The sequence below is a fragment of the Giraffa tippelskirchi genome, chromosome 1, assembly GCF_054371585.1.
Source record: "Giraffa tippelskirchi isolate mGirTip1 chromosome 1, T2T-mGirTip1v1.2.pri, whole genome shotgun sequence".
Classification (NCBI taxonomy): domain Eukaryota; kingdom Metazoa; phylum Chordata; class Mammalia; order Artiodactyla; family Giraffidae; genus Giraffa; species Giraffa tippelskirchi.
Window position 1 is genome coordinate 198,064,711 of NC_137275.1, and position 24,547 is coordinate 198,089,257.

At 39.8% G+C, this 24,547-nt stretch overlaps 1 protein-coding gene across 18 annotated transcripts in view; it reads right to left on the minus strand.

Moving 5' to 3' along the window:
* Positions 1–24,547, minus strand: part of FANCC (FA complementation group C) — a 303,173-nt gene that overhangs the window by 216,678 nt on the left and 61,948 nt on the right. For 13 of the 18 annotated variants that reach the window (XM_081522765.1, XM_081522735.1, XM_081522620.1 and 10 more), the window contains one exon: positions 22,415–22,494. The exons of 3 other annotated variants lie outside the window; for them this stretch is intronic. The gene's annotated coding sequence lies outside the window, so the exon portion shown is untranslated. Of the gene's footprint in view, positions 1–15,704; positions 15,903–22,414; positions 22,495–24,547 lie in introns of all 18 variants that reach the window. 2 more of the 18 variants (XM_081522702.1, XM_081522713.1) reach the window with 1 other exon arrangement.

The window sequence follows — 24,547 nt, forward strand, 5'->3', positions numbered from 1 at the left end:
TATTTAAACACACTTTGGGGGCAAAAAGCGTTACTAGAGGTAAAAAGGATCACTTCATAATGACAAAATGTTGAATTCAGCAGGAATATGTGAGAGTTCTAAATCTGCATGCACCTAATAACATGGAAATGTAAAACAAAATGTAAAGTTTAAAATATAACACAGAAATTAACATAACTACAAGGAAAAATAATTAACTGCAGTCACAGCAGGAAATTTTTTTTTTAAAGAAAGATTCGTTACCTAGTCTTTATTTTCTATTATCATTTGAATTAATTTGTCTAGATTGACCCCAAAACCGTAAGAGTTCGTCTTCTACTTCTGATATTCACAAGAGGGATTCAGGCTCTAATGTCGATCGTGATCATGAGAGTCTCCTCTCGCACCTCTGGTCCCTCTTTTTCTTTTTCCCTTTATCTTCCTCCTTCTCTTCTTCCCCCTCCACTTTCTCCTGCTTCTCTTTCTTTCCCTTTCTCCTTTCAAATGGTACTTTGGTTCATTTAGTTACCAAATCAGAATGAACAGCATGGATTTGCCAGTTACCTGTACAAGTTGAATTGGCATCAATAAAAACATTTCTAAATGCTCTTTCAAAGAAAACTCTAGAGAGACTATCCTCAAGCTCAGCGTCCCCAGCAATACCTCAAGCACACAGTCTAACCTTTACTTTTTCCATTTTTGACCCATGCAATTTCAGAAACTCATAGCAGGAAACTTCCACACACCTCACAGTAAACTATGGAATAATCAGACAAAAGTCTACAAACTACACATCTTCCCTCAAAGCACCCTATGAACTTAAGCGTTTATGTACACTAGCAGAATGCTCAAAGAAGTATTATTCATAATAGACCCAATTTGACAACAACCCATATGCCAATCAAGAGTAGCATAAACAAAATATTCATACAAGGGAATACTATGGAGCAATGAAAATATAGAAACTACTACTATAGGCATAGAGATGATCTGACAATCATGCTGCTGCTGCTAAGTCGCTTCAGTCGTGTCCGACTCTGTGCAACCCCATAAACGGCAGCCCACCAGGCTCCATCATCCCTGGGATTCTCCAGGCAAGAATACTGGAGTGGGTTGACATTTCCTTCTCCAGTGCATGAAAGGAAAAAGTGAAAGTGAAGTCGCTCAGTCGTATCTGACTCTTAGCGACCCCATGGACTGTAGCCTACCAGGCTCCTCCGTCCATGGGATTTTCCAGGCAAGAGTACTGGAGTGGGATGCCATTGCCTTCTCCGTGACAATCATGAGGTTGAGAAAAATAAGCTATCCATAAGATATGATTCATTTATATAATGTTCAAAAACAGGTAAAACTAAACTGTACTGATTACCCTAAAAAAAGCCACGAAACGTGCTACCTTTAGAGGAAAGAAAGCAGTGCTTCTGGGAGGGTACATGTGAATGGCTTCCAGGATGCTGGCAATAGTCTATCTATTGACCTAGATGACAGTAACATAGGTGTTAATGTTTTACTAATTTATTAAAGTATAAATTATGCTTATGCACTTTTCTGCATGTATTACCTTCCACAGTAACAGAAAAAATATTGTTTAACTTCTAGCTGCATATTTACTGTACAGACATTGCCCCAAAGGTAAGGAAAAAAAGAAAATGTACAGCTCATAAATGCTAATCAAGACATAACTTACCTATTGAGCACAATAAAAGGTTTTAAATTGTTGAAACAGTCTGCATTTTCTATTTTCAGCTGAGTTCTCTAGAAAAATTAAAAACCACCAGAATTGGCCAGGGATATATTCCCAGTGCTTGCTTTGTCTTCTTCATTCCTGTCCTCATATAATGTCTCCATCTTCCCAGTCTTGGCTCTGAAGAAGAGAAAATCCAAGGCTTCTCCCTCCAACTCCAGGCCCTTAGCTATATTATATGGCTACTGCATTGCCCTGTAATGCAGGGCACAAGAAGGAAAAGACATCCAATCTACCACATAGAGGAGCAGAACTGGTGAGAGCATGAGGCAATCTGTGTTCACATATCAGGCAGGGTTAATGTATCTCAAAAAGAAAGAAATGCCTTGTAAAATAGGGATGGTTCTTCAGATTCATGGAGATTTCAACTTTTTTTTCACAAATGCACTGTTGTTGTTTTTTTTTTAATACCAGTTAATCTACACACTGTTCATGGGGTTCTCAAGGCAAGAACACTGAAGTGATTTGCCATACCCTTATCCAGTGGACTATGTTTTGTCAGAACTCTCCTACATGACCCATTCGTCTTGGGTTGCCCTAAACGGCAGGGCTCGTATTTCATTGAGTTAGACAAGGCCATGGTCCATGTGATCAGTTTGGCTAATTTTCTGTGATTGTGGTTTTCATTCTGTCTGCCTTCTGATGAATAAAGATAAGAGACTTATGGAAGCTTCCTGATGGGAGAGGGGGAAACTGGGTCTTGTTATGATGGGCGAGGCCATTCTCAGTTCAGTTCAGTCTCTCAGTCTTGTCCGACTCTTTGTGATCCCTTGGACTTGCAGCACGCCAGGCTTCCCTGTCCATCACCAACTCACGGAGCTTACTCAAACCCATGTCACTGAGTCAGTGATGCCATCCAACCATCTCATCCTGTTGTCCCCTACTCCTGCCTTCAATCTTTCCCAGTATCAGGGTCTTTTCAAATGAGTCAGCTCTGCGCATCAGGTGGCCAAAGTATTGGAGTTTCAGCTTCAACATCAGTCCTTCCAAAGAACACCCAGGACTGATCTCCTTTAGGATGGACTGGTTGGATCTCCTCGCAGTCCAAGGGACTCTCAAGAGTCTCCTCCAACACCACAGTTGGAAAGCATCAATTCTTCCGCACTCAGCTTTCTTTATACTCCAACTCTTACCTCCATATACGACTACTGGAAAAACCACAGCTTTGACTAGACAGACCTTTGGTGGCAAAGGAATGTCTCTGCTTTTTAATATGCTATGTAGGTTGGTAACAGGTTTTCTTCAAAGGAACAAGCATCTTGTTAATTTCATGGCTGCAATCACCATCTGCAGTGATTTTGGAGCCCAACAAATAAAGTCTCTGACTGATTTCATTGTTTCCCCATCTATTTGCCATGAAGTGATGGGACCGGATGCCATGATCTTAGTTTTCTGAATGTTGAGCTTTAAGCCAGATTTTTCACTCTCCTCTTTCATTTTCATCAAGAGGTTCTTTAGTTCTTCTTCACTTTCTGCCATGAGGGTGGTATCATCTGCATATCTGAGGTTACTAATATTTTTCCTGGCAATCTTGGTTCCAGCTTGTGCTTCATCTAGCCCAGCGTTTCTCATGATGTACTCTGCATATAAGGTAAATAAGCAGTGTGACAATATACAGACTTGATGTACTCCTTTCCCGATTTGGAACCAGTCTGATGTTCCATGTTCAGTTCTAACTGTTGCTTCTTGACCTGCATACAGATTTCTCAAGAGGCAGGTCAGGTTGTCTGGTATTCCCATCTCTTGAAGAATTTTCCACAGATTGTTGTGATCCACACAGTCAAAGGCTTTGGCCTAGTCAATAAAGCAGAAGTAGGTGTTTTTCTGCTATTCTCTTGCTTTTACTATGATCCAGTGGATGCTGGCAATTTGATCTCTGGTTCCTCTGCCTTTTCTAAATCCAGCTTGAACATATGGAAGTACTGTTCATGTACTGTTGAAGCCTGGCTTGGAGAATTTTGAGCATTACTTTACTAGCGTGTAAGATGAGTACAACTGTGCAGTAGTTTGAACATTCTTTGGCATTGCCTTTCTTTGGAAAGAAAAGAAAGAAAAGAAAAGAAAAGAAAACTGACCTTTTCAGTCCTGTGGCCACTGCTGAGTTTTCCAAATTTGCTGGCATATTGAGTGCAGCACTTTCACAGCATCATCTTTTAGGATTTGAAACAGCTTAACTGGAATTCCATCACCTCCACTAGCTTTGCTTCCTAAGGCCCACATGACTTTGCATTCCTAGATGTCTTGCTCTAGATGAGTGATCACACAATGGTAATTATCTGGCTCATGAAGATCTTTTTGTATAGTTCTGTGTAATCTTGCCACCTCTTCTTAATATTTTCAGATTCTGTTAGGTCCATAGCATTTCTGCCCTTTACTGAGCCCATCTTTGCATGAAAAGTTTCCTTGGTATCTATAATTTTCTTAAAGAGATCTATCTCTAGTCTTTCCCTTTCTGTTGTTTTCCTTTATTTCTTTGCATTGATCACTGAAGAAGGCTTTCTTATTGCTCCCTGCTATTCTTTGGAACTCTGCATTCAAATGGGTATATCTTTCCTTTTCTCCTTTGCTTTTAGCTTCTCTTCTCAGCTATTGTAAGGCCACCTCAGACAACCATTTTGCCTTTTTGCATTTCTTTTTCTGGAGGATGGTCTTGATCATGGCCTCCTGTACAATGTCACAATCCTACGTCCACAGTTCTTCAGGCACTCTGTCTATCAGTTCTAGTCCCTTGAATCTATTTATCACTTCCACTATATAGTCATAAGGGATTTGATTTAGGTCATACCTGAATGGTCTAGTGGTTATCTCTACTTTCTTCAACTGAAGTCTGAATTTGGCAATAAGAAGTTCATGAGCCACAGTCAGCTCCTGGTCTTGTTTTTGCTGCCTGTATAGAGGTTCTCCATCTTTGGCTACAAAGAACATAACCAATCTGATTTCAGTATTGACCACCTGGTGATGTCCAGGATAGTCTTCCCGTGTTGTTGGAAGAGGGTGTGTGCTATGGCCAGTGCATTCTTTTGGCAAAACTCTGTTAGCCTTTGGTCTGCTTTGTTTTGTACTCCAAGGACAAATTTGCCTGTTACTTCAGGTATCTCTTGACTTCCTACTATTATATTCCAGTCCCCTATAATGAAAATGACATCTTTTTTGTGTGTTTGTTCTAGAAGGTCTTTAGGTCTAATAGAACCGTTCAGCTTCTTCAGCATTACTGGTTGGGGCATAGACTTGGAATACTGTGATATTGAATGGTTTGCCTTGGAAACAAACAGATCATCCTGTCATTTTTGAGACTGCATCCAAGTACTGCATTTCAGACTCTTGTTGACTCTGATGGCTACTCTATTTCTTCTAAGGGATTCTTTCATTCTCAGTAAATCTTTAATCCAATTTTAGCTGATGGGCGGGAGTGTGTTCCCTCCCTGTTGTTTGATCTGAGGCCAAACAACATGGTGGAAGTAATGAAGATAATGGCGACCTCCTTCAAAAGGCGTCACACAGTGCTGCACTCAGTGCCCCCAACACTGCAGCAAGCCACCACCAACCCACGCCTCTGCTGGAGACTCCTGGACACTCATGGGCAAGTCTGGGTCAGTCTCTTGTTGGGTCATTGCTCCTTTCTTTATTTGGGGGCTCCAAAATCATTACAGATGGTGACTGCAGCCATGAAATTAAAAGACGCTTGCTCCTTGGAAGAAAATCTGGGACCAACCTACATAGCATATTAAAAAGCACAGACATTACTTTGCCAACAAAGGGTCCGTCTAGTCAAAGCTACGGTTTTTCCAGTAGTCATGTATGGATGTGAGAGTTGGACTATAAAAAAAGCTGAACACCAAAGAATTGATGCTTTTGAACTGCGGTATTGGAGAAGACTCTTGGGAGTCCCTTGGACTGCAAGGAGATCCAATCAGTCCATCCTAAACGAAATCAGTCCTGAATATGCTTGCAAGGACTGATGCTGAAGTTGAAACTCCAATACTTGGGCCACCTGATGCAAATAACTGACTCATTGGAAAAGACCCTGATGCTGGGAATGATTGAAGGTGGGAGGAGAAAGGGATGACAGAGGATGAGATGGTTGGATGGCAACACCGACTCAATGAACGTGAGTTTGAGCAAGCTCCGTGAGTTGGTGACGGACAGGGAAGCCTGGGGTGCTGCAGTCCATGGGGTTGCAAAAATTTGGACAAGACTGAGCAAGTAAACTGACCTGAACTGAATATACACACTAATTAGAGAACTGAAAACTATACTTTTGATTGATATCAAATCCTTGATATTTCCCCCAATGTAAATCCTTGACTTTCTTACAATCCTGCTGAGTATATATGCCCTCACATGGATATCTCTGCCTATATTAATTTCATACAAACAACTAACGAAATACTGTTTAGTATCTTTTATTTAAGAGCATAAGAGAGGTGGATGTTCAATTACATTTCTTCAAAACTCAGGATTTTATCAAGCATTTTCCACACACACACCCCAATATATACTAATGTAGCAAAAGCAAAGGGCATAGAAAGTTAGAAGGAAGTCTCCCTTTTCATTTCTTGAATATACAGAATCAAATCATGTTTTCACCTTCTCCACATATGGAGACTAAAGTTAACAAAAACTGTGAGTCTAAGTTATGTTTCCGAAAGAAAATAAAATCAGCTTCAGAAATTCTCATGTAGATTGAACTAAAGTAACAGTCCTATGAGCAGAGAGACCTGGACACCTGAATAGAAGTGACTAACCTGTGAAAGACTCCCATGTGCTTGTTCATGTCCCTGTTTCCTGCTAATCAGAGGAAAGCAGGAGGCGGGAGGGGAAGGAACAAAGTGGCATGGGAAACCCCCTTGGGGTCCCTCAAACATCTAAGACACTGAAAAGAGAGACAGTCAAATGTCTCAGGTTTGGATCACAGGCATTTGTCCTTTCCCTCTCATTTATACACTGATCAAAAGTTACTCTGTTGCTTGCTAAAGCACTATTTTATGAACTCAAATCACCATGGCACAAAGATACTCTGTAGCCCAACCATTTGTCTATAAAGGTTCAAACTGAAAGTTGCCAAATTGACAGAGCTCAGACTCAAAGTATAGCAGGTAAGAGAGGTAATACTTTAGGGCTAAAAGTTCCCCATTTGAGTTGGCTTCTTTAGAAAAGCTTCCCATGTAGCTCAGTTGGTAAAGCATCTGCCCACAATACAGGAGACCTGGGTTCAATTCCTGGGTTGGCAAGTTCCTCTGGAGAAGGAAATGGCAATCCACTTCAGTATTCTTGCCTGGAGAATCCCATGGACATAGAAAACTAGCAGCCCTACAGTTCATGGGATCGCAAGAGTAGGACAAGACTTAGTGCTATCTTTCTTTCTTTTTTCTTTGGAAAAAGGATATAACCAAAAATTTCATAGAAATGTTTACACAAGGTATGAGGAATTCACCAAGCATAATTCATTAGATTGGAAGAAGGAATAAAAGCATCAAAACACTTAAGCACTGTTGGAAGAAAGGTAACAAAAAATGAAGAAACAAACAGGAGATAGACTGGAGCAAAGTGCCCTAATTCATTAAAAACAAAAACATTTCCCTCAATTTAGTAATCAAGAAGTGTTAAGAACCTGGCAAGGGACTGCCCTGAAACAGTGGTTCTCAAATTATCTTTCAGAAAGCAAAGCAGGCTCCTAAAGTTGCATGTTAACACCTGAGTATTTACGCAGCCCCAACGTCAAGGAGCCACAGGCAGGGATGCACAGGATGTTGAGTCTACCACAGCGCTAGGACCAGTGACCACTAGTGACGTGAGCAACTTCAGCCTCTGGTTTAACATTATGTGACATTATTTTCTTCTCCTAAATTACTAAGTTTCAGGGTGAAAAAATACACAATCTATAATCTAACCTGTGATATTCTGGCCCTCAATTAGCATTGCTACTGAATGACACTTTCACATCTCATATGGCAGTTCCATCTAGAGACATCCTAGAGCTTAGGCGGAGAGGAAGTGGAGGAAGGGTGTATTGGGAGTTAAGGATTAGCAGATACAAACTGTTACATACAGAATGTATAAACAACAAGATCCTACCACATAGGGCAGGTAGCTATATTCAGTATACTGTGATAAACCACAATGGAATAGAATATGAAAAAGAATAAATATATATATGTGTGTACATGTGTGTGCGTGTATAACTGAATCATGTTGCAGTATAGCAGAAATTAACACAACATTGTAAATCCACTATACTTGAATAAAATTGAAAAAAAAATTTTTTTAAAGCTCAACATCACTAATCATTAGGTAAAGGCAAGTCAAAACCACCATAAGATATTACTTTATACCCCTTAGGCTGGCTATCATCTAAAAAAACAAAAAATAGCAAGTGCTGGTGAGAATGTGGAGAAACTGGAACCTCAACTGCTGGTGGAAATGCAAAATAGTGTTGCTGTGTAAAAATGGTATGGTGGTTCCTTTTAAAAAGTTAAATACTGAATTACCATCTGATCCACTTCTATATACATACCCAAAATAATAGAAAGCAGAGACTCAAACAGATAATTTGTTTCCTCATACTCATAGCAGCATACACAATAGCCGAAAGGTATAAACCACCCAAATATTCACCAAAAGATGGATGGATAAACTAATATATAAATATATACAGTGAAATACCATTTAATCATAAAAAAGGAGGAGTTTCTGATACATATACGGATGAACCCTGAATCCATATCGTGTTAACATTATGTTAAGAGGAATAAGCCAGACACAAAAGGACAAATACTATATGATTCCACTAATAGGAGATACTTACAGAGGAGTCAAACCCATAGAGGCAGAAAACAGAATGATGGTTGTCGGGGGCTGAGAGAAATGGAGAAGGCAGGGATTTACTCTTTAATGGGTATAAACGGTTTCAGATGAGAAGATGAAAATATTCTAGAGATGAATGGCAGTGATGGCTGCCCAACAACGTGAATGTAATTCAGGGCTGCCGAACTGTACACTTTTTAGAAATGGCTAAAATGATAAATTTTATGGTTTGTATATTTTACCACAATTAAAAAAAAAAGAATAGACCAGCAGTGACTCCAGTCAATGCTAAGGTAAGACCTAGAGCACATCCTGCGTCCCAGTCATGCCCTCCCAACCAAAGCCCCCCCTCAGAATAATTCCATAAACACTGCTGGTTGCCCATCCAATAGCCCTAACCCCTCTACTGCTTCTTTGCTAAGAGAATCAGTTTTGTCCAAAAATCTCATAGCTACTGAGTCTTGGGAAAGGCTGGGATCTTCCCAAATGCCAGAGGTGAATCTTTTTTTATTTAATTGACGGATAATTGCTTTACAGAATTGTGTTGGTTTCTGCCAAACATCAACATGAATCAGTCATAGAGATACATAGGTCCCCTTCCACTTGAACCTCCCTCCCATCTCCCACCCCATCCCACTTCCTCCAGGTTGTTACCAAGCCCCAGTTTGAGTTCCCTGAGTCATACAGCAAATTCCCATTGGCTATCTATTTTACATATGGTAATGTAAGTTTCCATGTTCCTCTCTTCACACACCCCACCCTCTCCTTCCTCCCCAACCCTCCTTCCCTATATCCATAGGTCTGTTCTCTGTCTGTGTCTCCACTGCTGCTCTGAAAATAATTTCATCAGTACCATCTTTCTAGATTCCATATATACGTGTCAGTATATGATATTTGTTTTTCTTTTTTAGACATACTTGACTCTGTATTATAGGCTCTAGGTTCATCTACCTCATTAGAACTGACTCAAATGCATTCCTTTTTATGACTGAGTAATATTCTATTGTATATATGTACCATAGCTTCTTTATCCATTCATCAAGTCAATGGACATCTAGGTTGCTTCCATGTCTAGTTATTGCAATTAGAGCTGGGATGAACACTGGGATACATGTGTCTTCTTCAATTTTGATTTCCTCAGGGTATATGCCTAGTAGCAGGATTGCTGGGTCCAATGGTGGTTTTATTCCTAATTTTTTAAGGAGTCTCCATACTGTCTTCTGGGATTCCCTGTAGACAAAGGTGCAAAGAAGCCACCTGCAATGCAGGAGACCCCAGTTCGATTCCTAGGTAAGGAAGTTCCCATGAGAAAGGATAGGCTACCCGTTCCAATATTCTTGGGCTTCACTGGTGATCTAGACGGGTAAGGAATATGCCTACAATACAGGAGACCTGGGTTTGATCCCTGAGTTGGGAAGATCCCCTGGAGGAGGGCATGGCAACCCAGTCCACTATTCTTGCCTGGAGAATTCCCATGGACAGAGGAGTCTGGTGGGCTACAGTCCATGGGGTCACAGAGTCAGACATGACTGAGCAACTAAGCACAGCATATACTGCCTTCCACAGTAGTGGTATCAATTTACATTCCCACCAACACTGCAAGAGGGTTCCATTTTCTCTACACCCTCTCCAGCACTTGTTGTTTGTAGACATTTTGATGATGGCCATTCTGATTGTTGTGAGGTGATACCTCATTGTAGTTTTGATTTGCATTTCAATAATAATGAGCAATGTTTGAGCATCTTTTCATGTGTCTATTAGCTATCTGTATGTCTTCTTTGGAGACATGTGTGTTTAGGTCTTTTTCTCACTTTTTGATTGGGTTGTTTGTTTTTCCAGTATTTACTTTTCCAGTATTTACTTATATGAGCTGCTTGTATATTTAGGAAATTAATCCTTTGTCAGTTGTTTCATTTGCTATTATTTTCTCGCCACGGGTGAATCTTGATTAATGAGACCAGTGGATCTCAACATTTTGTTCTCAGACTCCCCTTTACAGTCCATACACATCACTGAAGGCAATACTGACAACTTTTATTTATGTGAGTTATATATATCAATATTTACCACATTAGAAATTTAAACTAATTTAAAACCCAAGAATATATTCCACTAGCTGCCAATGACATAACCATAAATCAACAACTCTTAACAACTCTACTGTAGACTAGTGAGAAAATTAGAGTCAGTTCAGACGCTCAGTCGTGTCCGACTCTTTGCAACCCCGTGAATTGCAGCACGCCAGGCCTCCCTGTCCATTAACAACTCCTGGAGTTTACCCAAACCCATGTCCATCGAGTCGGTGATGCCATCCAACCATCTCATCCTCTGTTGTCCCCTTCTCCTCCTGCCCTCAATCCTTCCCAGCATTAGGGTCTTTTTCGATGAGTCAACTCTTCGCATGAGGTGGCCAAAGTACTGGAGTTTCAGCTTCAACATCAGTCCTTCCAATGAACACCCAGGACTGATCTCCTTTAGGATGGACTGGTTGGATCTCCTTGCAGTCCAAGGGACTCTCAAGAGTCTCCTCCAACACCACAGTTGGAACGCATCAATTCTTCGGCACTCAGCTTTCTTCACCGTCCAACTCTCACATCCATACATGACCACTGGAATAACCATAGCCTGGACTAGATGGACCTTTGTGGGCAAAGTAATGTCTCTGCTTTTAAATATGCTATCTAGGTTGGCCATAACCTTCCTTCCAAGGAGTAAGCGTCTGTTAATTTCATGGCTGCAATCACCATCAGCAGTGATTTTGGAGCCCAAAAAAATAAAGTCTGACACTGTTTCCACTGTTTCCTCATCTATGTCCCATGAAGTGATGGGACCAGATGCCATGATCTTAGTTTTCTGAATGTTGAGCTTTAAGCCAACTTTTTCACTCTCCTCTTTCACTTTCAACAAGAGGCTCTTTAGTTCTTCTTCACTTTCTGCCATAAGGGTGGTGTCATCTGCACATCTGAGGTTATTGATATTTCTCCCGGCAATCTTGATTCCAGCTTGTGTTTCTTCCAGGCCAGCGTTTCCCATGATGTACTCTGCATATACGTTAAATAAGCAGGTTGACACTATACAGCCTTGACGTACTCCTTTTCCTATTTGGAACCAGTCTGTTGTTCCATGTCCAGTTCTAGCTGTTGCTTCCTGACCTGCACACAGGTTTCTCAAGAGACAGGTCAGGTGGTCTGGTATTCCCATCTCTTTCAGAATTTTCCACAGTTTAGTGTGATCCACACAGTCAAAGGCTTTGGCATAGTCAATAAAGCAGAAATAGATATTTTTCTGGAACTTTCTTGCTTTTTTGATGATCCATCGGATGCCGGCAATTTGATCTCTGGTTCCTCTACCTTTTCTAAAACCAACTTGGACATCTGCAAGTTCACAGTTCACGTATTGCTGAAGTCTGGCTTGGAGAATTTTGAGCATTACTAGCATGTCAATGGCACCCCACTCCAGTATTCTTGCCTGGAAAATCCCATGGATGGAGGAGCCTGGTAGGCTACAGTCCATGGGGTCGCTAACAGTCGGACACGACTGAGCAACCTCACTTTCACTTTTCTCTTTCATGCATTGGAGAAGGAAATGGCAACCCACTCCAGCATTCTTGCCTGGAGAATCCCAGGGATGGGGGAGCCTGGTGGGCTGCCGTCTATGGGGTCGCACAGAGTCGGACACGACTGAAGCGACTTAGCAGCAGCAGCAGCAGCAGCATGTGAGATGAGTGCAGTTGTGCAGTAGTTTGAGCATTCTTTGGCATTGCCTTTCTTTGGGATTGCAATGAAAACTGACCTTTTCCAGTCCTGTGGCCACTGCTGAGTTTTCCAAATTTGCTGGCATATCGAGTGCAACACTTTCACAGCACCATCTTTCAGGATTTGAAATAGCTCAACTGGAATTCCATCACCTCCACTAGCTTTGTTTGTAGTGATGCTTTCTAAGGCCCACTTGACTTCACATTCCAGGATGTCTGGCTCTAGGTGAGTGATCTCACCATCATGATTATCTGGGTTGTGAAGATCTTTTTTGTACAGTTCTTCTGTGTATTCTTGCCACCTCCTCCTAATATCTTCTCCTTCTGTTAGGTCCATGCCATTTCTGTCCTTTATTGAGCCCATCTTTGCATGAAATGTTCCCTTGGTATCTCTAATTTTCTTGAAGAGATCTCTAGTCTTTCCCATTCTGTTGTTTTCCTCTATTTCTTTGCATTGATCGCTGAGGAAGGCTTTCTTATCTCTCCTTGCTATTCTTTGGAACTCTGCATTCAGATGGGAATATCTTTCCTTTTCTCCTTTGCTTTTCACTTCTCTTCTTTTCACAGCTATTTGCAAGGCCTCCTCAGACGGTCATTTTGCTTTTTTGCATTTCTTTTCCGTGGGGATGGTCTTGATCCCTGCCTCCTGTACAATATCATGAACCTGCATTCATAGTTCATCAAGCACTCTGTCTATCAGATCTAGTCCCTTAAATCTATTTCTCACTTCCACTGTATAATCATAAGGGATTTGATTTAGGTCATACCTGAATGGTGTAGTGGTTTTCCCTACTTTCTTCAATTTCAGTCTGTATTTGACAATAAGGAGTTCATGATCTGAGCCACAGTCCGCTCCAGGTCTTGTTTTTGCTGACTGTATAGAGCTTCTCCATCTTTGGCTGTCAAGAATATAATCAATCTGATTTCGGTGTTGACCATCTGGTGATGTCCATGCGTAGAGTCTTCTCTTGTGTTGTTGAAAGTGAGTGTTTGCTGTGACCAGTGCGTTCTCTTGGTAAAACTCTGTTAGCCTTTGCCTTGCTTCATTTTGTACTCCAAGGCTAAATTTGCCTGTTATGCCAGGTGTTTCCTGACTTCCTACTTTTGCATTCCAGTCCCCTATAATGAAAAGGCCATCTTTTGGGGGTGTTAGTTCTAAAAGGTCTTGTAGGTCTTCACAGAACCGTTCAAGTTCAGCTTCTTCAGCGTTACTGAAGCATTACCTGGAATGTTAGGTCCATGAATCAAGGCAAATTGGAAGTGGTCAAACAGGAGATGGCAAGAGTGAACGTCGACATTCTAGGAATCAGCGAACTAAGATGGACTAGAATGGGTGTATTTAACTCAGATGACCATTATATCTACTACTGTGGGCAGGAATCCCTTAGAAGAAATGGAGTAGCCATCATGGTCAACGAAAGAGTCCGAAAGGCAGTACTTGGATGCAATCTCAAAAAAGACAGAATGATCTCTGTTCATTTCCAAGGCAAACCATTCAATATCACGGTAATCCAAGTCTATGCCCTGATCAGTAACGCTGAGAAGCTGAAGTTGAACGGTTCTATGAAGACCTACAAGACCTTTTAGAAAATTAGAGTAAGAAACACAAATGATGCTTTAGCACTACTATGAAAACAGTTTTCCCCTCATCAGTCTTCTGAAAGTTCTGAGACACCCAACATCCCATTTTAAGAATGGCTGGTGTATTCCAGTCATGGTATTTCCATTTGCCTTCCAACTATAGGAATGGGGAATGTTATACAACTCTGGACAATAAGAACTGAGCTTCCACTGGAGAATATTAGTGGATAAATTCACTTTTTTCCCGTATTATACACTGCAATCTTCATGTGACACAACAGCAGTAGTTACCTAGGGATACAAGGAGTAAGCAACCTAACATGCTGCAAACAGCAAAGCAGAAAGATGGACCTGGGTCCCCTCACTAGCACAGCTAAGGGAATGAAGTAGCCAACCTTGTAATTTTCCTTTTGCTTTAAGCCACCTTTCATTGGTTTAAAACAATGAGGTTTCTTACAGTCAAACGTGTCCTCACTGGCATATCTCCTCAGAACCTAGTTTGCTGAACACTTTCTGAAAACCAAGGCTATGTATCTAGCTGGCACACAGTAGAAGTTCAATAAATATTTGTTGAACAAATGTGTGAATAAATAAGTAAACAAACAAATCCACTAAGGCTACTGTAGAGGAGAGACTCAGAAAAAATGCTGGCTTTGGGGCTGACAGAAAGACATGCAGTTCCCATATTGTCATCATTTAAAACGAAGCTCACTATAAATCTCGTAGTATCAAAAATGGCTGCATAGTATATACCTGTCAGGGTGGCCAAAAGGTTTTGAAATTACTTTCATTTGGTCAGCACAATCTCCAAGTATGAGAGGTTAAGTCTACATTTGCCAAATATAGACCATAACTTACTCAGTGGCAACCTGATAAAAAGCACTGTTTTGTTTTTTTCCCCCCATTTTCCCTGAGTATGAATCAACTGAAGTTACTTCTCCCATTGAATAAGCACTACACAGAGATTTATGGACAGAAGGCTAGAAAACACGGTGTTTATGGAAGAAGGAAAAGAGACAAATATCTAGCCTCCAGTCAATGTCGCTAACTAGGGGTACAATGGCCTTATCAGAAACTACTTAAAACCTCCATTAAATGTAATCAAATATAAAGTTAAGAAATTTATACTCAACTATGCTTAAACTTGACAATATTCTTCCTCTTCTTTACTGAAACCCTGATACCAGTATTCTTAATTTACTTTTTAATGTTTCTTTGCTTCATTACTTTAAGCAGGATTGATAAATTTGCCCACACATTTGTAGCTTTCTTTAAAAAATTTCACAATAAAATATTCTTGCTCCTATAAAGTGCTCATGAAAGTAACAAATGATATACTTTTTCCCATTAAAACAATGAGGTTTTAAGAAAAATTCCACTAGGAGGAGCTGGTTTTTTCTCTGTTGAGTCAGGAGTGTTTTGTCTCTGAGACACTCTAATCAAAAACACAGACCTGAAATTTGCAGATAATTTCAAACAAACCCCAATCATAAACAAAACCTGGACCAAAGAAATCAGAGGAGGTAACTGCAATCCAGGTGTAGTGTACATACTCTTCACTCAGTTTTGCAAAGAATTAAGGAAATTTAACCTAGCAGATAACTTTCTGGGGGGTTATTGAGCTCCATTCTCCCATCCATGCCCCAACCCACGTGGGAAAACGAGCTGCTCTCTGGATCTGGCCTCCAAATAGAAACATCCCTTTAGGACTGCTTGCCTTTGAAGCTGCTCAGATAGAAACCCCTGACCTTGTTTTCCATCAGAGTGGCAAGGACCTATCACTGGGACTTGAGAAATATCAGTCTTCCCACATACATTCTGTTAGAAATAGTGATGACTTACTTTTGTTGCATTCTTTTCTTCCATTCACTTAACTGACAGACAGTAAGACTGTGAGCTTTCGGTGAGACCGGAAGAAAAATGGGCTGAGGAGCTCATTAGGTATTAAAATATTAGAAATCTTCTTGCCTTTGTCATTAGTAACTTGGCTCCAAGTTATTTCTGCCTCTTTCCATCCTTGGTTCTACTCATAATTTATTACTAAATACACAAAAACAAAAAAAATCCCACATATTTATTGGAAAACTACCATATGACAGGAACTCAAAAAACACTGCAAATAAAAAGATGGCAGCATTCCCATTTCCTCTCAAGCAACCCATGGCTAATGAGGAAATCATGAACTGCAAACAGATAAAACATAATTCTTTCTGGGAAGGGCTGGGAGAGAAGAAAATATGGAGTGCTGCAGGCAGCATCAAAAAGGGGCACCCCAGCCAGCAAGAAACAGCAATCACTCACTCTCTCATTCACACATATTATTTACATTTTCACCTCTGTTCGGTTTTCAGCATCTAAAAGTAGTGCTACTTGGCACCAAGACAAACACAACTGCAGGCTCTGATGTCTTAAGACACTATTGAGTTAGAACTGTGGGCATTTAGGTGTTTGGAAACAACTGAATTCGTAAAATTACCATCAAAATAAAAAATAAAAAGTGAAATCCTTGTAGAGAACCATGGCATCCTAATAAATCCCACCTGCTTAATCCCACTCATCTTTTTGGGGCTGCAAGCCTCTGAAGGAGGAGTTTAAATGATTGTATGCTGTGGGTCACTGAACTCAAACAGAAAAGCATGTTTGTGGTTAGCTTTTAGTAGTATGTAAAACCAAATATCTCACTTTGTTTCCTTTAAACCCTCAGCCCATGTGACCTCCAGTTAAGATGGCAAGTAAATTCACTCTTTGATAGATCCCCTCTACTCCAAACACAGCAAAGAGAGAGGAAACAAGAGAAAACGAGGAGGATGCAAGTAAGTTCAAAAACAATATGAAATTTTCTGTCTAATAGATATGAGGCAGAAACAGAGTGGAATAAATCCTCAGAGTTGAAGACTTGAGCCTCCTAAGCTCAGGATCCAAAAACAAACACTGCAACTGGAAGCATGAAACCTACAAAATTTGGTGGTGGTTGTTCAGTTGCTTAGTTGAGTCCGACTGTGTGATCCCACGGACTGCAGCATGCCAGGCTTCCCTGTCCTTCACTATTTCCCAGAGTTTGCTCAAACTAACCATAACCCACAAAGGACAGAGTCAGACCTAGCATCCTACCTGAGGCAGGGTTAGAGGTGAAACTGGAGGAGGGCTCCTCCATTCCTGAAAGAAGATTGGTTATCTCATAGGGAGCTGTGGCCTAGCGAGGAGGGAGAACATAGACCAGCCAGAGATGAGGAACTCAATGAAGCAGCCTCTGATTGTCCAAGTAACTGAAACACCATAGCAGTTCTGGACTAGGGCTCCATGAAAGCCCCAGAGACAACTATAAATTGCTTTAAACAAGGAAGACTAAGCAGAGAGGGAGAAAGAGAGGCAGAAAATGAATGAATGAAAGCAATTAAAAAATATGCTGCATTCAAAACATGCCATTCAACCAAAGTTCTAAAGTACAGGAGGAAATCTAATCCCAATAAAGGCAACTAACAAAATCAGCCATCAAACCACTAATTCATTTCAGATGAAATGAATATTATAAAATAGTTCAACAAAATAAGTATATTTAACTGAATTAAAGACTTAAATTTAAGACCTAAAACCATAAAACTCTTAGAAGAAAGCAAGCAGTAAGCTCTTTGACATCGGTCTCTAGGAATTTTTTTTTTTGATCTGTCTCCTCAGGCAAGGGCAACAAAAGCAAAAATAAACAAATGAGACCACATCAAACTAAAAAGCTTTTACACAGTAAAGGAAACTATCAACAAAACAAAAAGGCAACCAACTGAATGGGAGAAGACATTTGCAAATGATATATTCAATAAGGGGTTAATAACCAAAACATATAAGAAACTCATACAGCTCAATACATTTTTAAAAATCCAATTAAAAAAATAAAAGGACGTGAAGACATTTTCCAGAGAAGACATAGAGACAGTCAACAGGCACATGAAAATATACTCAATATCATTACTCATCAGAGAAATGCAAATCAAAACTTGTCAGAATGATTATCATTAAAAATATAACAAAGAATAAATATTAGCGAGGATGTGGAGAAAAAGGAACCCTAGTACATAGTTGATGGAAATGTAAATTGGTACAGCCACTATGGAAAATAGTATGGAAGTTTCTCAAAAAATTAAAAATAAAACTACCATATGGCCCAGCAATAACACTTCTGGGTATTTATCTAAAAAAAAACCCCACTAATTCAACAAGATATATGCAAACCAGAGTTCACTGCAGCATTATTTACAATAGTCAAATATGGAAGCAACCCAGAAGTCCATTAATACATAAATGAGTAAAGATGTGAGACACATACAAACAGACACATACACACAATGGAAAAGCACAGATGTAGACACACACACAATGTAATATTACTCAGCCATAAAAAAGTATGAAACCGTGCCATTTGAAACAAAACATGGGTGGATCTATTAATAGAAGATATTATGCTAAATGAAATCAGTTAGATAGAAAAAGACAAATACCATAAAATTTCATTTATATGTGGAGTCTTAAAAGGTCCGTATAGCCAAAGTTATGGTTTTTCCAGTAGTCATGTACAGATGTGAGCTGGACCATAAAGAAGGCTGAGCACTGAAGAATTAATGCTTTTGAACTGTGATGCTGGAAAAGACTCTTGAGAGTGCCTTGGAATGCAAGATCAAACCAGTCAATCCTAAAGGAAATCAATCCTGAATATTCATTGGAAGGACTGACGCTGAAGCTGAAGCTCCAATACTTTGGCCACCTGATATGAAGAGTGAACTCACTGAAGAAGATCCTGATGCTGGGAAAGGTTGAGGCAAGAGGAGAAGGGGGCGACAGAGGTTGAGATGGTTGGATGGCATCACTGACTCAATGGACATGAGTCTGAGCAAACTCAGAGAGATAGTGAAGAATAGGGAAGCCTGGTATGCTGCAGTTCAGGGGTTGCAAAGAGTCAGACACAACTAAGTAACTGAACAACAACAACAAAAACACCACTAATGAACAAATATAACAAAACAGAAAAAGACTCATAGAAACACAGAAAAAAACTAGTAGTTGCCAGAGGAGAGGTGAGTAAGTAGAATGGGCAAAATAGGTAAAGGGGTTAAGAGGAACTACCAACTTCCATTTATAAAATAAATAAGTCATGGGAATATAATATACAGCACAGTGAATATAGTCAGTAATACTGTAATAATTCTGTATGGTAACAGATGGTAACTAGACTTACTATGGTGATTATTTTCTAATGTACAAAAATATCAAATCACTATGTTACACACCTGAAACTAATACAACATTGTAGGTAAATTATACCTCAATTAAAAATCAAAATAATTGTATTTAAGATGTTAAAAAGCTAATTAAAAATAAGAAATTATAAAGCACAAACTCTGAGTTAAAACAATAGATGATTAAAAAAGAATCAATTGAAAATTATATAAGTGAAGAATACAGTCATTAAAATTAAAAATGCAGTACACAAGATACTTTAGGCAAAACTAAAGAGCTAGAAAATTTGAAGACACTACTATGAAATTCACTCAGAATGCAGCCCAGGAAGAAAATCAAAAATTATGAGAGAGAAGTTAAGAAACATAAAGGTTAGTTCCATAAACATCTAGAAGGTGTCATAGCAAAAAAGAAAAAAAGAAAAAAATGAAGAGAATGGAAGGGAAGCAATATTTAAAGAGATAAAAGCAAGAAATATTCAAGAAATACATGAGTTCTTAGATTAACAGTACATTCTAAATACTAAATTTAAATAATTATAGATACATAAGGAGCTCAGCTCTGTCCTCTGTGATGATCTAGAAGGGTAGGATGGAGGGGGGCCTATGGGGGAGGGGATATATGTATACTAATAGTTGATTCATGATGTGGTACAGCAGAAACTAACATGACATTGTAAAACAATTATATTCCAATTTAAACAATAATAATAATCAGGTAAATAAATCGATTTTTAAAAGCCACACAGACTAAAATATTAATTGTAGAAAGAAATCTCAAAAGCTACCAGAAAGCACCCTGAACATCACTGGATCTGCCGGGTCGCAAGGCTCAAGAGGCAAGCTGCTAGAGCTAGGGGCAGCTGAGATCACTGAGACCTGACAGCCTGCAGAGATAATGGGGAATTAAGCAGCTCAGATCAGCACACTCATGCTGATGCAAAAGTCCCATGAGCATTTTGCCTCTTTCTTAACAGCTGGTGGATACAAAGTGAGATGACTGTCTTTCATTTTAGAGACAAAAAACTTTCTGAAAAAGCAGAACCTTAAATGTTTCTAAAAACTTCTAGCAACAAGAGATTTGTCCACCCTGGAATGATATGTAGTCTGGATTTAAATTTCTCTTCCTTGCCCACCATGTTTCTGCCAGCAGCGCCTAATATGGACTTCTTTGGATATCATGTTCATCATGGTATCATAACCAACTTCAGACCGCTGTACTCATTATACATACAGTAAAAGAACTGAGACAAGGAGCTGATGCCAACAGGGTTCAATGTCAGCTCTAGTTATTATCAGCTGCTATCTGAACTTGATGTTTTTCGTCTTTGTTTCTTCACCACTTATAAATTTCTTTACAACATATTATTTCATTCCATTGCATCTTGTCTGAAAGCATAAAGAAACAAGAATGAAAGCCTGAATTATCTGGAAAGGATAACAGATGTTATCTGGAGGATAACATCTTTAGATAACAGATGTTATCTGAAGTTATCTGGAGGATCACAGATGATTTCCAATAGAACAAATGGTCTCAGAAAACTGGTAATACATAACACATATCATAATTGTTTAGATAAAGACTAGACTAATCACTTTGCCTACAAAGGTTAGTATAGTCAAAGCTATGGTTTTTCCAGTAGTCCTGTATGGATGTGAGAGCAGGACAATAAAAAAGGCTAAGCGCAAAGAACTGATGCCTTCAAACTGTGGTGCTGGAGAAGACTCTTGAATGTCCACTGGACTGCAAGAAGATCCAACTAGTCAATCCTAAAGGAAATCAATCCTGAATTTTCATTGGAAGGACTGATGCTGAAGCTAAAGCTCCAGTACTTTGGCCACCTGATGCAAAGAGCTGACTCATTGGAAAAAGACCCTGATGCTAGGAAAGACTGAAGGCAGGAGAAGAAGGGGACGACAGAGGATGAGATGGTTGGATGGCATCACTGACTCAATGGACATGAATTTGAGCAAACTCCAGGATATGGTGAAGGACAGAGAAGCCTGGCATGCTGCAGCCCATGGGGTCACAAAAAGTCAGACATGACTAAGCGACTGAACAATAGTCATCAATTTTTCATAAAGGTTAGCAAACCTCTCATTTAGGTTCCCCTGGAAAGCAGAGCTCAGGCAAGCTAAAGAAGGTAAGAGACCTGAATTTGCCTTATTTCCAGATATAAAATCTCTCACTAAAACCACCCACATCATGCTATCCAAGTGGTATACCTGGTAGTCACTCAAGGGGATCAAGAGGGACAAAGGCTCTAGAACTAGCCACAGGGTCTCAGAAATTTTCTAAAAATTTTGTTATATTATGGCACAAGAGCACCACCTACTGAAATAGTTTCAAGGGACAATTTATCCATTTATCGAAAAATGGCTAGCTCTATACCCACCTGTAACCAACTGTCTACCTTGGCTTCAGAAAAACATGACTGTGGAGGGATGGACTTCAAATCATTTCAATATAACTGGCTGTGTCTCTTTCTTGTTTAAAACTGGGGTCCTTGCCAAGACCTCCTGAAAAAGGAATCGTTCCCCTCATTTTCGCTTTAATAACCATAGTAAAATGAGTCTTGCTACCATCAGTATCCTCTTCCCCTCCTATTCGGCTTCAGCTATCTCAGTGAATATTCTATTTCTAGATCTCTTCCCCCATCTGTTTTCCAAGAAGCAGAGAAAACTCAAGGGGGCAACCTATGGGTTCTAATGAGTCTAGAAAGGATATATATGTCAAGTCATTCAGTCAAATTTTAAACCACACAAGGCACAATACTAAGACTGGGGAATTGTGCTTTTTTTCAAACTCATTTGAAGATGATTACAGTAGCCCTCCTTCTCTCAAGGAACTTAAAATGAACACAGAAGTTCTAGACCAGCAAAGCTGGAGGCTAAATGAGCTGCTAGTAAAATAAAGAAGAAAATACATAGGGAAGGACAGTTTGGGGGGTACTGTAACTAATATCATAGTAAGGCAGATTGTTTCTGCTATGCTGCATACATACAGAATGAAGCAAAAGCCATGGCAAAACAGAGTTCTTTCTGTAGCCCCTCAGGCTTTCATGAAGCTCTTAGTTACTGCCAATTACAAAATCCTTGACCCAGACTTGCTTGAACAACTCACATAAATTCTAGCTTATATGTCATGTAGTCTTGTTACTTTTTATTGGTCCGATGGGAGTACTCTATTTATGAGCCATTATATGCATAACCTCTACCATGCCTTAACTGTGATGAAAAAGCAGCAACTCATGTTTACTCCCAATCATGTCATGCATTCTGTCATCAGTTACTAGTCAGGGTTTCCCTCATAGCCAGAGTACTCACATGAAAATAGAGGGAATCCTCTACATGGCACAATCATGGAAGAAATAACACATAGCCCCAAAATGCCAGTCATCTGATGCCTGTAAAAGTAAAAATTTGTTAATTTGGAAATCATTGAAAATTTCAAAGCAATAAATATGTCTTTATTCTATTTCAATTGCTTCGTAGAATAAAAGAGGATACTTTAGAAGAATTCCAATCACGGTTCTCTAGTGTTTATACATGGCTATGCTAAGTGCAGTTTGCACTATATGGTATGCTTGTTAAAGCCCCGTAGTGATGGGAAGGAAACCAGAGCAGTAGAGTAGGAAAGGTAAATCCAATTGAATGTGAAAACCTCAGGAGAGGGACTTGCTGGAAAAGAATGAAGTTATACAAGAAAGAGGTAAATTCTAAGATAAAGAGCAACCAACTAGTTGACAGAAATAAAGCAGAAAAAAAAAAAGACCAACACGTGATTTACAGACCCATAGAACTGGGGGTGGGGGAGACATAATATTGGGTTTTATTTGTCCAATATAAAATAGACATTATTAAAAAATAAAGTTAGACAACAGGGGGGCTTCCCAGGTGGCTCAGTGGTAAAGAATCCACCTGCTAATGCTGGAGATGCAGGTTCAATTCCTGGATCGGGAAGATTCCCTGATGAAGGGAATGGGAACCCACTCCAATATTCTTGCCTGGAAAATCCCATGGACAGAGGAGGCTGGTGGGCTACACTCCATAGGGTTGCAGAGTCGGACACAACAAAGAGTTGGACAACAATATACCAACAGGGGCATAGAAAAAATTTAGTAGGTCTGCTAGATTCGACCCAGTTTTGGCCCTCATTAGAGTTTTGGATGTAGTGAACATTTGCAGTTACCTTTCCAACATTTATTTTCTACATTCCTCCTTCCTAACAGGAACCTAAAATTTCTTAGCCAGAAGATTTTGGTGAGACAAGAATGAGCTCTGATTGGGTTAAGCAGCGGTTCTAGATCAGGGACAACCTTGACCCACAGGGGACCTTTGACAATGTTTGAAGGCATTTTTGGTTGTCACAATAGAGGAGTGTGCTGCTGACATCCAGTGGATAGAGGCCATGGATGCTACTAAACTTCCCATAATACACAGGACATTCCCCAAGACCAGCAATTGTCTGGTCCAAAATGTCACTCCCTCACCCATGCTAGAACACTCAATCGCTCACCCAGGAGTTTCTGAGAACAGACTCTCTCCTTTTCAGATATGAAGAAGGAAACAAGAGTTCCAGCTGCTGCTCAGAGCTATCTCACCATAACATAGAAGCCAGCCTGAGGATTAAGTGTGGTAGGCAAACACAGGTTTCAGGTGATGGCTCCTTGCCATGAGGGCTCTTAAAAAGATAGACCACTTTTTGGAAAATAACTCCGTTTTTTTCTGCTCATTACATGATCTTTTCACTTCATAGCATACTACATAAATCACCAAAGGCAACATATCGACATTATAATTTCAGATAAAGAATACTCATTAATTCACTCAACACAGCAGTTTCTTGTCAAGAATATGACAGAATGAAAAGATTTTTAAAATTATTCAAACATGCCATCACATACATAGTAGGCTAAATGATGGCCCCCTCAAATGTATGGTCTCCCTGGGACCTGCAGTTATTACTTTGAAGGACTGAATTCATATTCACTTTGTATGGCAAATAATATGATTAAGAATCTTGAAAGAAAGTACTTATAATGGATTACCAAGGTAAGCCATAAAAGAAATCAGATGTATCCTTATGAGAAAAGGGGAGTATGAGGCAGACACACAGAGGAGGAGACAGATAGGCAGAGATCGGAGCAATGTAGCCACAAGCTCAGAAGTGCTTTTGCTGGCAGTCACCAGAAGCCAGGACCAGATTCTCCTCTAGCGTCCCCAGAGGGAAAGTAGAGCTGCCAGATTTCAGACTTCTGGCCTCCAGAACCATAAAATAATACCTTTCTTCTGCTTTCAGTCTCTAAATTGGTAATTGTTACAGCAGCCGCAGGCAATTAATGCAGCATCTTTCAAGGAGGTATATGAATTGTAAACTTATATCTTGCTAATTTTTTGTACCAAAAAATATTTCTTCTTTGATGTCAAAGGTGTCCACAATCAGAAGTTTCTTCTGTC